At 41.6% G+C, this 11,001-nt stretch overlaps 1 protein-coding gene across 1 annotated transcript in view; it reads right to left on the bottom strand.

Annotated features, from left to right (window-relative positions):
* The window catches only part of COL14A1 (collagen type XIV alpha 1 chain), a gene marked incomplete at its 3' end in the record, with an annotated part of 142,763 nt that overhangs the window by 131,169 nt on the left and 593 nt on the right, over positions 1 to 11,001 (bottom strand). The window lies entirely within an intron of this gene.

Here is an 11,001-nt window from a genome sequence, read left to right as displayed (position 1 = left end):
AAAAAAAAAAAAAAAAGAGATGTCATTGTAGGTGCCAGCAGATGACATTGCGGTTATGTCACTGAACTCCCACACAGTCAACTACTGTTCGAGTCCTGGACCCAGTGGCTTGAAATTAATACCAGGCACATGTGTGTGTGTGTGCCCAAGATCCTGGGAAAAGAATGGAGGAGAAAGGACTGTGGCATACCCATGGGGGTGATTTCTCACTTTCCCTCTCACTGTCTCTGTCTCTCTCTCTCTCTTTTTCTCTCTGCTGAATGCATGTGCCCGAAGGCAAAAAAAAAAAAGTCATTGCACTTTATAAAAGTCTTCATAAAATGTATTGAGCATTTGCTGTATGTGAAGCTATTCTAAGTACTTAACATATATAAATTCCTTTCATCCTCACAGCAACCCTGTGAAGTAGGTATGACTCCAATATTGAGTTACAATGAAGACAACAGGGCACGGAGGACTGCCTGAATCACATGGCTAGTGAGTTCAGGAGCCAGGACTTGAGCCCACACAGGCATGACCACGCATGGCAGACGCATCTCAGGGAAACAGGTCTACAATATCCTATTTTATGTCACTTTCTTTCCACTGTAAAATATCTTTTCTTCTTCTAATTATAAAAGTAATGAATTTTAACAGTGGAAAATTAAGAATGCAAGAAAGTACAACTAAGGGTAAACACTTTTACTCTCTACTTTTTCCTTACTAAAGTGTAAATATTTTTTGATGTTGGTAAGTGTCCTTTTACACTATGTATGGCCGTATCACAATTTATTTACCTATCTTTATCTGGAAATTTAGGGTGTACACAAATTATCCTAACATATGTAACACTTGAGTGAACAATCTTACACACACCTCCTTAAATGTAAAATTATTGACTTAACTATGAGTAGCTTCCCAACTGTGGAACTGCTGGGTAAAACATGACACATGTTTTCGAGATCATTGAAACTTAAGTACACAATTTTATACAGAAAATTATACTTATTTCTACTTCCACTAGAATCTTATATGAGCACCATGACATATCACTCCTACCAGCACAAGAGTTAACTGTTTTCAACATGTATTGATTTAATAAAAAAAGTGATTATCACAATACCATCTTAACTTGATTTTTTCATAACCAGTGAAATGCAGCATATGCTGTTTGTTGGCTATTCTAGTATTTTAAACAAAATACCTGTTCATAACCTTTACCCATTTTCTTACTGATTTTTTTTTTTTTGAGAGGTTTTTGCTATAGGGGGCATGCACTCGCCAGACGGAGAGAGGCAGAGAGAGAGAAAGTGAGAAATCAGCCCCCAGGGGGGATGGCCATGCCGCAATCCCTTCTCCTCCATTCTCCTCTCAGGGTCTTGGGTACACACACATGCACTAGGTGTAAGTTTTACGCCACCAGGTCCAGGACTCAAATCCAGTCGACTACATGGGAGTCCAGGGACATAGCCATTATGCTAACTGCTGGTCCCCTTACTGATTTTTAAGAACTCTTTCTAGATTATTGATTTTAATTTATATATTCAATACATCACAATATTTTAAGTTTTTCCTTTTTGGTTGCTTATTTTACACTAGGATGAGCAATGCCATATTGGGAGAAGTGGACTTTTAGTTTTCCCAAGATTTTCTGCCAACTTTCCAAACTTTTAGACAGTAAATTAAGGGCAGGAAAAATCCCAATTCCTATTAAAGTGCATGAGATATTTTAACATTTACCCAAATGTCGACGACTAAATTGTTGAAACTTTGCCTAAAAGCTTGCACAAGACATATAACTCTGCCTTGATTTTTTGTTTTCTTTTGTTTCTCTTTAAAAACATCATGTTAGAATTGGCTACTTAGCTCTAAGTTGGCCAGGTATGTATCAAATTTGGGAAAGTTGATAGTTAAATACAAATGTTGTCAAAACACAGTTGCAATTTTATCAATACCTTAACAATAGCAGCCACTAGTGCTAATTAGTGGCGCTATTCTTCACTTTGTATCTTTGTTTTACTTAACCTCATCTGTGGAGCTAAGTTTAATAAAGAGCAAAGACCCTGAGTACAAGCCTTAAACAGTGCTTACACGCATTCACCAAACTCCCAGCCTAACATTCAGCCAGCTTTATCAAAATTCCTTTAAATATTTATTCTAAAGTTTTCATAAATCACAAACACACATACTCACACATACTTTCGCTAAGAATATATACACATATATACATTCAAACCTTGGATGATATTTTATTTAATCATGCTGACTTGCCAAAAGAAAAAAAAAAAAACATAAACAAAGTTATTGTTAGCCATCTGGCATACCACTATCCAACCAGTCCAAACCCTGACACAGCTTGTTACTCATAGTATTGGAATTTTCATTCCAACAATCATTTCTTGAGAGCATTCTGTATGACCAAAACACCATACTGGGTACTAAGGAAGACACTAAACATATCGCATGTTCCCCTCTGTTGGCTCACTTCAAATTTAATTGAAAAGGAAGATAGCCAACCAACCATATGGCAAAGTAAACAAACAAGAAGAATGAAATAGAATGAAAAATTAGCCCGAGATAGTGGTATGAATAGGAATCTGGGAGTTAGGAAGGCAGTTCTGGTGATCATTTGCTATAAGCCTTTCACTCACTGCTTTAACAACCACTCTGATTCTTTATCACTGCAATGGTCAGGAGAATGTCTGTCTTGTAAGCTAACTGTGGGGCCAGCCAGTGGTGTGGTGATTAAGGCATCTGGATACCACATGGTAGACTCCATGGTTTAAATACTGGACCCAGAGGCTTGAAAAACCACACTGGACACATGTGCTTGCATGCACCAAATGCTGAGAGAAAAATGGAGAAGGAATTGAAGCATGGTCATGCCCCAAGGGGGTGCTTTCTTACTTTCTCTCTCTCTCCTCTCTCCCTGGAGAGCACATGTGCCCTCAAGCAAATGTTTTTAAAAAGAAAAGAAAGATAATTATGATAGTACAGATAATACTTAGACACAGCTTTTGAAAGTTCTACTTAGTAGCATGTTAACAAGTTAAAAGAAAACAAAAGGAACGGGAAAAATTATGAATTTGTTACTTGGGCAGATGCTAAAGGAGAAAGGATATTTCTCTTCTTTATTATATTAAGGTTGTAGGAGTAACTTGGCAAAAAGGTTTAGGGAAAAACTGAAGATCCAGATAATGACAAAGGCAACAACCACCTGCCTGGATAAACTGCCTTAGACTTTTCAAAATGTACTACATACATTTTTTACCATTCTCCAGATGATAACTCTACACAAGTTTGAATTAGTCAACCATGTGGAGACGTGGGAGAGCTCACTTAAGAGTAATCTACAGGCTTAGAAAAAGACTTAGCAGTTGCAGTTGACAAGTTCATGCAAAAGATTTTAAATCAATGGTGATATTTAAGCAAACTTAAGCTGGCGAAAATAAGAATTAGAGGCATATGACAGATGTCTTCATATATTTGAAGAGATTTCACATAGAAGATAAAACAGGATTATTTTGTGCAGCTTCTGAAAATAGAACTTGAATTACTAGGCTGATAATAAATCTGGGGGATATGGATATGAATATAAAAAATTCCCTAACAATTAGGCTAGTTTCTTCTCCTTTGCTAAAAGTTCTAGGGAAGGGAACCAGTAGTTAGAGTAGTGGCTATGTCGCTGGACTCCCACGTAGTCAACCGCGGTTTGCGTCCCGGACCCAGTGGCTTAAAACTCACGCCGGGCGCGTGTGCGTGCATGCCCAAGATCCTGAGAGGAGAATGGAGGAGAAGGGATTGCGGCTTGACCATCCCTCCTGGGGAGAGATTTCTTGCTTTCTGTCTCTCTGTCTGTCTGGCGAGCGCACGCACCCTATAGCAAAAACCTCTCCAAAAAAAAAAAAAAAAAAGTTCTAGGGAAGAACCTTGCTAAGAATTAGCCGTAAGAGATGTCATCAAAGGAATTTTTAAATTCAGGGGCATGGGAACTGGATAAAGTTACCTCTAACATGCCGTCTTCAACCCTACATTTTTTTTTAAGAGAGATTTTTGCTATAGAGTGCGTGCGCTCGCCAAAAAGACAGAGAGAGAGAGAGACAGAAAGTGAGAAATCACCCCCCGGGGGGATGGCCATGCTGTAATTCCTTTTCCTCCATCCTCCTCTTGGGATTTTAGGCATGCACGCACATGCCCCCAGTGTGAGTTTTAAGTTGCCAGATCTGAGACTCGAATCATGGTGAACTACATGGGAGTCCAGTGATGCGACCAGTACACCATTTGCTCGTCCCCATTTTTAACTGTTTAATATCTGTGTAGCAGGAGAATTTTACAGTCAGTTGATGACTTAGGTTTTACAGCTTTGTGGAATCAAAAAAGAAAAACAAACAAACAAACAAAACAAACAAAAATATATCATTTCAGTGTGTTGACATTGCTTGGTATTTCTCGCTTCTTTTCTTTAATGAAAATACCAACCTCCTCACATCCAGAATCATAAGAAAGAGTTTCAGGATTTGCTAATACAGTCTAATTTAAAAGTAAGCTTTAGATGAAATTAGCAATTGATATTCATCTGTTAGCATCATGGCACAGCAGAAAATTTTCTAAATAAGGAATTTTAAAAGACCTGGTTTTATTACTATTAACTTGGGGGAACTATCTTTTTTCCCTCTAAAAGAATTCTCCACTACCCATGGCATGATAACCAAAAACCATGGGGAAAAGCCAGTGTTCTTAGCATAGAGTGCTAGAGGTCAGAGCCAAGCAAGCCAGAGAGACTGGAAATTGACAAGGAAAATGTCAAAAAAGAGTGAGTCACAACTGGTGGGTGTGGGAGGGAGAAAAATATGCATAAAACTCTCCTCATATCCTGGGCAATTTAGAATGGTAAAAAAGCCCATCAATTAAAATTATTCATAAGGGGTCAGCAGGTGATGTGGTGGTTAAGGCGCTAGACTCCCACATGAGTGACCACCATTCGAGTCCCAGACCTGGTGACTTGGTTTTTCAGTTTACCTCTCTCTCCCTGTCCCTCTCTCTCTCTGTCTGTCTGTCTCTCTGTCTGAGTACATGTACCTCATAGAAAACTTGAAAATTAATAATCAAAACTAGAATCAAATAAATAAATAATAAAAAAATCATAAATATGGATGGACTTGATGGACTTAATAACAGAGTTTCAGGGCCAGTCCTGTAGAAAAATGGCTCAACACTGTATGGAAAGCCAGATCCCACGTGACTGCAGCTTGAATCCTAGCCCCGGCAGCTTGGCTGAGCACGCGTGTATGTGTGGGCGTGTCCAACATCCTCATGGAATGAAGAAATGGAGGAAAGAAAGATCGTGGCATGACCTTATTCTATTAAAGGGTTTTTTTCTCTCTTTCTCTCTGATGAGCACGTGTGCCTTCTAGCAATAAAAGGCAGAAGATATAATAATAGAGCTTTAAAACACATGAAGTAAAAACTGGTAAGACTAAATCAAGAAACAATAAGCAAAGTTGAAGATTTTAATACTCTTATGAGGGACGAATTAACAACTACACAAACGTAAGTGAGGAAATAGAAACTGTTAATAGTTCTATCAACTACTTGATATTTATTGACCACAACATCCAAAACTGAAAAATGTGCACTTTTTCAAGTGTACTTGGAAAACTTAACAAAATAGGCCATATTCTAGGCCATAAGATGGAATAGGGAAAACTACATAGATATATAAAAGTAGATTAAAATGTTCTCAATCTCTGGTAGGTAAACATTCTTAGAAAGCATATAAAAAGTTGTTTTCCTCATTACTATTTTACAGATTTTCACACATAAATTTAGCACATTAAATTTATTAATAGATTTTTATTTATTTCTTTGTTTCCTTTGTAAGTGGGTTTTTCTATAATCATTCTTTTTTAAAATAATTACTGTTTGTTTAATTTTATTCATCATTATTTTTTTAATTTTTTTGAAGCTGACCAGAGAGAGACAGAGAGGAGAAAAGTGAGAAAGCAAGCTGCCAGGTCCAGGACTCGAACTGTGGTCAGCCATGTGGAAATCCAGCCACCTTAACCACCACACCACCTGCTGGCTCCTCTATAATCATTCTTTATACAAATTTTCACTTAACTATAATAAGATAATTTTATTTTTATATTAATTTTGTAAACTATCACTTTGCAGAAGGTTCTTATTATTCCTAACAGCTTAATATTTTGTGAAAATCTTAACATTTTCCTTGATTTCTTTTGCAGATGATAACTTTCTAATTAAATTGAAAATTTTATGCTTCTCATTTCTTTCTCTTGTCTAAATGTTTTGGCCACTATTCATATAACATTGATATTGGACATTCTATATTTTTGTTTTTAATAAAGATGCTTCTTCAGCATTACTTAGCTTTTGAATGTCTACCAGTGTCTATACACGGCAGGAGGCAGGGCTGAGAAATGGAGGAAGAATAGAAACGAAACCCTGCAGTGGACTATCATTTTTAGATATTAATTGTGTTCCCCTTGGCAGAAGCAGAGACAGAAAGCCATCAAAGATCTGATCTTTATCCAAGAAAGGATCCTCTGACTACTGCTAGATAACCGCCACAGCCTAAGATATTCTGATGCACTTCACAAAGCCCAGTCTCCCCCTAGACAAAGGTTCATAAGCAACCCAGATAATGTCTGAAATAACAGAGACCAAACACTGCTCCCTAAAATTCAAAGTTAGGGACAACTGCCAGGTAACTTTAGCAAAGCTTCATTGTTGAAAAAAAAAAATACAATAATGAAATAATGATTTTTAAAATTACCTAGAAAGGGGACCAGCAGTTGGCATAATGGCTATGTCATTGGACTCCCATGTAGTCGACTGCGGTTCCAGTTCCAGATTTGGTGGCTTAAACTCACGCCGGGCACATGTGCATGTGTGCCCAAGATCCCAAGAGGAGAATGGAGGAAAAGGGATTGTGGAGTGGCCATCCCCCTTGGGGGGTGATTTCTTGCTTTCTGTCTCTCTCTCTCTCTGGTGAGCACATGCTCCCTATAGCAAACCCCCCACCCCCGGGGGAAAAAAAATACCTACAGAAAATGGAAAATCCAAGCCCTAAACTTGACTTAAACAGGACATGTAGCTCAAAATTACCCAGGGGTTCTCCTTTATATTCATAATCCCCTCAAAAAATGTAGCAAAGAGAAGGAAAAATGACAAGAGTTAGAAAAAAATGTAAAGAAGAAGAAAAAAAAAAAAAAAAAAACCATTTTTGTCTTTCGGGTTCTGTACCAAACCATGTTAGATATTAAACAATGTTATAGGGACCAGTTAGTGTAATGGCTATGTCGCTGGACTCCCACATAGTCGACCGCAGTTCAAGTTCTGGACCCCGTGGCTTAAACTCACGCTGGGCACGTGTGTGTGCGTGCCCAAGATCCCAAGAGGAGATTGGAGGAGAAGGGATTGCGGCGGGCTCTCTCTGTTTGTCTGGGGGGGGCAGGCGCCCTATAGCAAAAACCTCTAAAAAAAAAAAATGTTATAGGGTGACTACAGTTATCTCTCCTTTTTTGCTATAGGGCACATGCATTCACCAGGGAGACAGAGACAAAAGTGAGAAATACCAGGGGGGATGCCCATACTGCAATCCCTTCTCCATTTTCCTCTCAGGATTCTGGGCATGCACACACTCCTACCAGTGAATTTCAAGCCTCCAGGTCCAGGACTTGAACTGCATTTGACCACGTGGGAGTCCAGCGCCTTAACCACTATGGCATCTGCTGACTCCAGTTATCTCCATTTTTTAAATGAGAAAAATAAAACTCAGAGAGGTTAAGGATCATCACGTACAGGGGCAGAGAAGGAACAAGTACAGATTACACCCATACACGGCTGCCTTCCATTCTGTCTGAGTTTCTTGTTGGTACGGCCTCCCTCAGTTCACATCATCCAGTTCCAACTATGCGCTCTATCCATTTCCATCCCACTCAGAGAAGCTGGCCAATCAAGTGACCAGTGAGATCTGGGTTCAAATTCCATAGGGACTTTTCTTACATGTTTGTCTGTTGCTTGGCAGCTTTTGTGACACCAGGCAAAGTACTTAATTTCCCTGAAGCTCAATAATATTACAGCAAAATAAGATTTACCTCCCCAAGAAATTGGGAGACTTAGTGTGCTTCTGTAAGAGAAAAGATAGACAATAAGTACTCAAAATATATTTCAACACTTCCAAAACACACACACACACACACACACACACACACACACTCATCACCCCTACCAGGACAGGATGTGTTTGGGTCTGCACTCAAACTTAGTGTGTACAAGAGAGTAACTGCCTCCCTACCACTTTGTGTTTGCCTATAGGAGCAGAGGAGAATGTGCTCACCTGACATCCAGCACAATCTGGCAGCAAATCAGCCAAGGAGAAAGTTTTTGTCACTTTCCTTTCAACTTTCTTCCCCTACCCCTCCATCAGTCCCCCCAGGGGACCATCTAGGGTCTCATTTACCAAGGACTTTATTCTCAACAAAGTGCCATAATCCCAGATAATTTGTTAGCTCAGCGGCACTCAAACAGTATCACCTCAGCCTGCAGCAATGCAGGAAGGCCCTTGTCTTCTAAAGGAAACTTAGATTACACTGGATAGGGCAGGAAAACAGCAGTCTTTTGGCTGAGTTTGGATCAAAGCCACTATATATGTGGCTCTAGAGTCACATAGCTTCAGAGGCTGTCAACTGAAAACTGGCAAAAGATATTTGTATATTACCGGGTGGCACCAGGAAATATTTAAGACCCAAAGGGAACTCACCCTAAGGGGACTTTCAGTGGGCTGGGGTTTTCCCTAGAGCCTCTCAACTCACACCAGTTTGCTCGGCTCATTCATAAGGCCCGCCCTGGCTGACTCTGAAAACCAAGACATGCGGGGAAGCATCCAAGAGTTCTCTGAAATCCTTAGCTGGACAGTTCGCAGCAGAATGAGGGCCAAAGAGTTCCTCCCATCCATCCTGCAGCCTGGGACCCATCCAAAACTTCTCCAGGAATTCTGATGGGTTCCAAGGAACCCTGCCCAGGGAATTACTCAGAGGCCTCACTGGTGTGTCCTTTCAAAGGGACCCACAGGAGGTCAGGGCTGCAGTGGAGGTCCAGGTCTATCCTGAATCAGGATTCCACAGACAAAAGGAGGTGATGCCCAGGGATTATTGAGAGAAAGTAAGAAAAAAAAATCTTCTACATCATGGATAAACTTTAAAATTAATTTGCCACATGAAAGGGCCTATCACAAAGGACCCCAGGTTGTATTCTTTCATTCATACCAAATGTTCTGAATAGGCATATCTATAGAGACAGGTTGGTGGGTTAGGGAGAAATGGGAAGTTACTGCAAATAGGTACGGAATTTAGGGGGGTTGCTAAAAATGTCCTAAAACTGTGGCGATTTTGTACAATTCTGTGAATATAGTAAGAATGATTTTCTTTTTCTTTTTTTTTTTCTTTTTTCCTTTTGTCAGAAGGCCCATGCGCTGGTCAAAGAGAGAGACAGAGAATCAGGGAGAGCATACTCCCCAGTGGGGCGTGGTCATATCGCAATCCCTTTCTCTCTATTTGTCCATCCTTCCACTATTTGGGGTGCGTACACATGCCCTGTGGCCAGGACTCCATCTGAGCAGTTGACCAGGTGCCATCAGACCACCTTAACCAGCAGCCCACAGCACTGCCCGAACTGGACACTTTAAGTGGGTGAATTCTGAAGTCTGTCTTATAATAGCCAACCCATCTGGTTCAGGTTCAGATGAAACTGGTAACTCTTTTGGACAACTGGAAATCCAAATGCTATTCATTCATTCGTTTTTCATTCACTCACTTCACATTTACCGGTGAGCTCTCCATGTGCAGAACTGGACCACCTAGTCAAAAAACACACCATTTCTCATCCCACCAGCTTCAGCCTGCTTGCTGGGTTTGAATGGGGCCTCTTCATCACACACTCCTGTAAGAAGCTCCCTGGCCCCCTGTAGATGGGGGCCCAGGGCCTTTATCAGGGGAATGGCAGGAAAACTTGATTTTTTTTTCCTGCTCTCCACACAGCCACCAAAGTCTTACATTCCTGTTTTTCTTGTCCCCCCACCCCCACCCCCTTGAGTGGCTGTCAGCTGCGGACTCTCCAAAACTTCCAAAAGGGAATTTAAAAGATGTAGAAAGAAGAAGCTCTCAGCAGCTCCGGGAGCGACTTCCAGGAGAGCAATGCTACCCACAAGCAACTTTCCCTAAGGGCAGGTCCAGCGCCCACCGGGACCTAAGCAGAGCAGCCCTGAGCTGGGGACTCACAGCGTGTTCTTCCCACAAAGGACCCAAGAACCAAGCCCCAAGAGCCTGGTGTCCATAGTCCCAATTGCAGGTGGCCTTCAGGTTCTGGTTGGGGACTGAGGCCGTTCCGATGGCCCCACACCTCTCCTCTCGGCCGGGGTCTAGCCTTGCCCCGCCTGTGCACACTGAGCGCCAAAGCCCAGCTCCCCGGATGCCTCTCCGCCCTGGCGCTGCGTACTAGGAGGCTTGAAGCTGGGAGGGGTCCAGAGAAATAAAAGGGGAAACTGGGCGGTGGGAAAGCTACGGCGAAGAAGAACCTCCAACTAGATAGTCTGGTGGTGCATCTCAAAGTCGCAGCCTTCCGGCCTCAGACACCAAAGCTAAACGCACGACGCGTCCCTGTCTCCCGGCGCAGATGTGGAGGAGCGCTTACTGCCGCCATCCTCCAGCAATGCCCTCTGCCTCATCGCTCCCTTTGCGTCTGGAGCCGGTCCTCAGCTACCCAAATTGTGACCGCACCAACGGTTGGTCCGGGTGAGTTTTATCCCCCATCATATTCATCGGTTTTTCTTCCAAGCTATCCCAAATGCAACAGAAATAAAACCGGCGTGCGCCCTCATACACACACCTTCAAGACAGATTGCTAACTTTTCCCACCAGATTGTCGCCAATACTGAGGCTCTTGTAAATGGACATGCTGGAGACTCCAGGATCTCGCAGCCAAACCCAGCTTCTTCCTGCT

Source organism: Tupaia chinensis, unplaced genomic scaffold, assembly GCF_000334495.1.
Source record: "Tupaia chinensis unplaced genomic scaffold, TupChi_1.0 Scaffold000017_1, whole genome shotgun sequence".
Lineage (NCBI taxonomy): Eukaryota > Metazoa > Chordata > Mammalia > Scandentia > Tupaiidae > Tupaia > Tupaia belangeri.
Note: the sequence above shows the minus strand (reverse complement) of the source record. Positions and strands in the feature narration are given on the sequence as shown.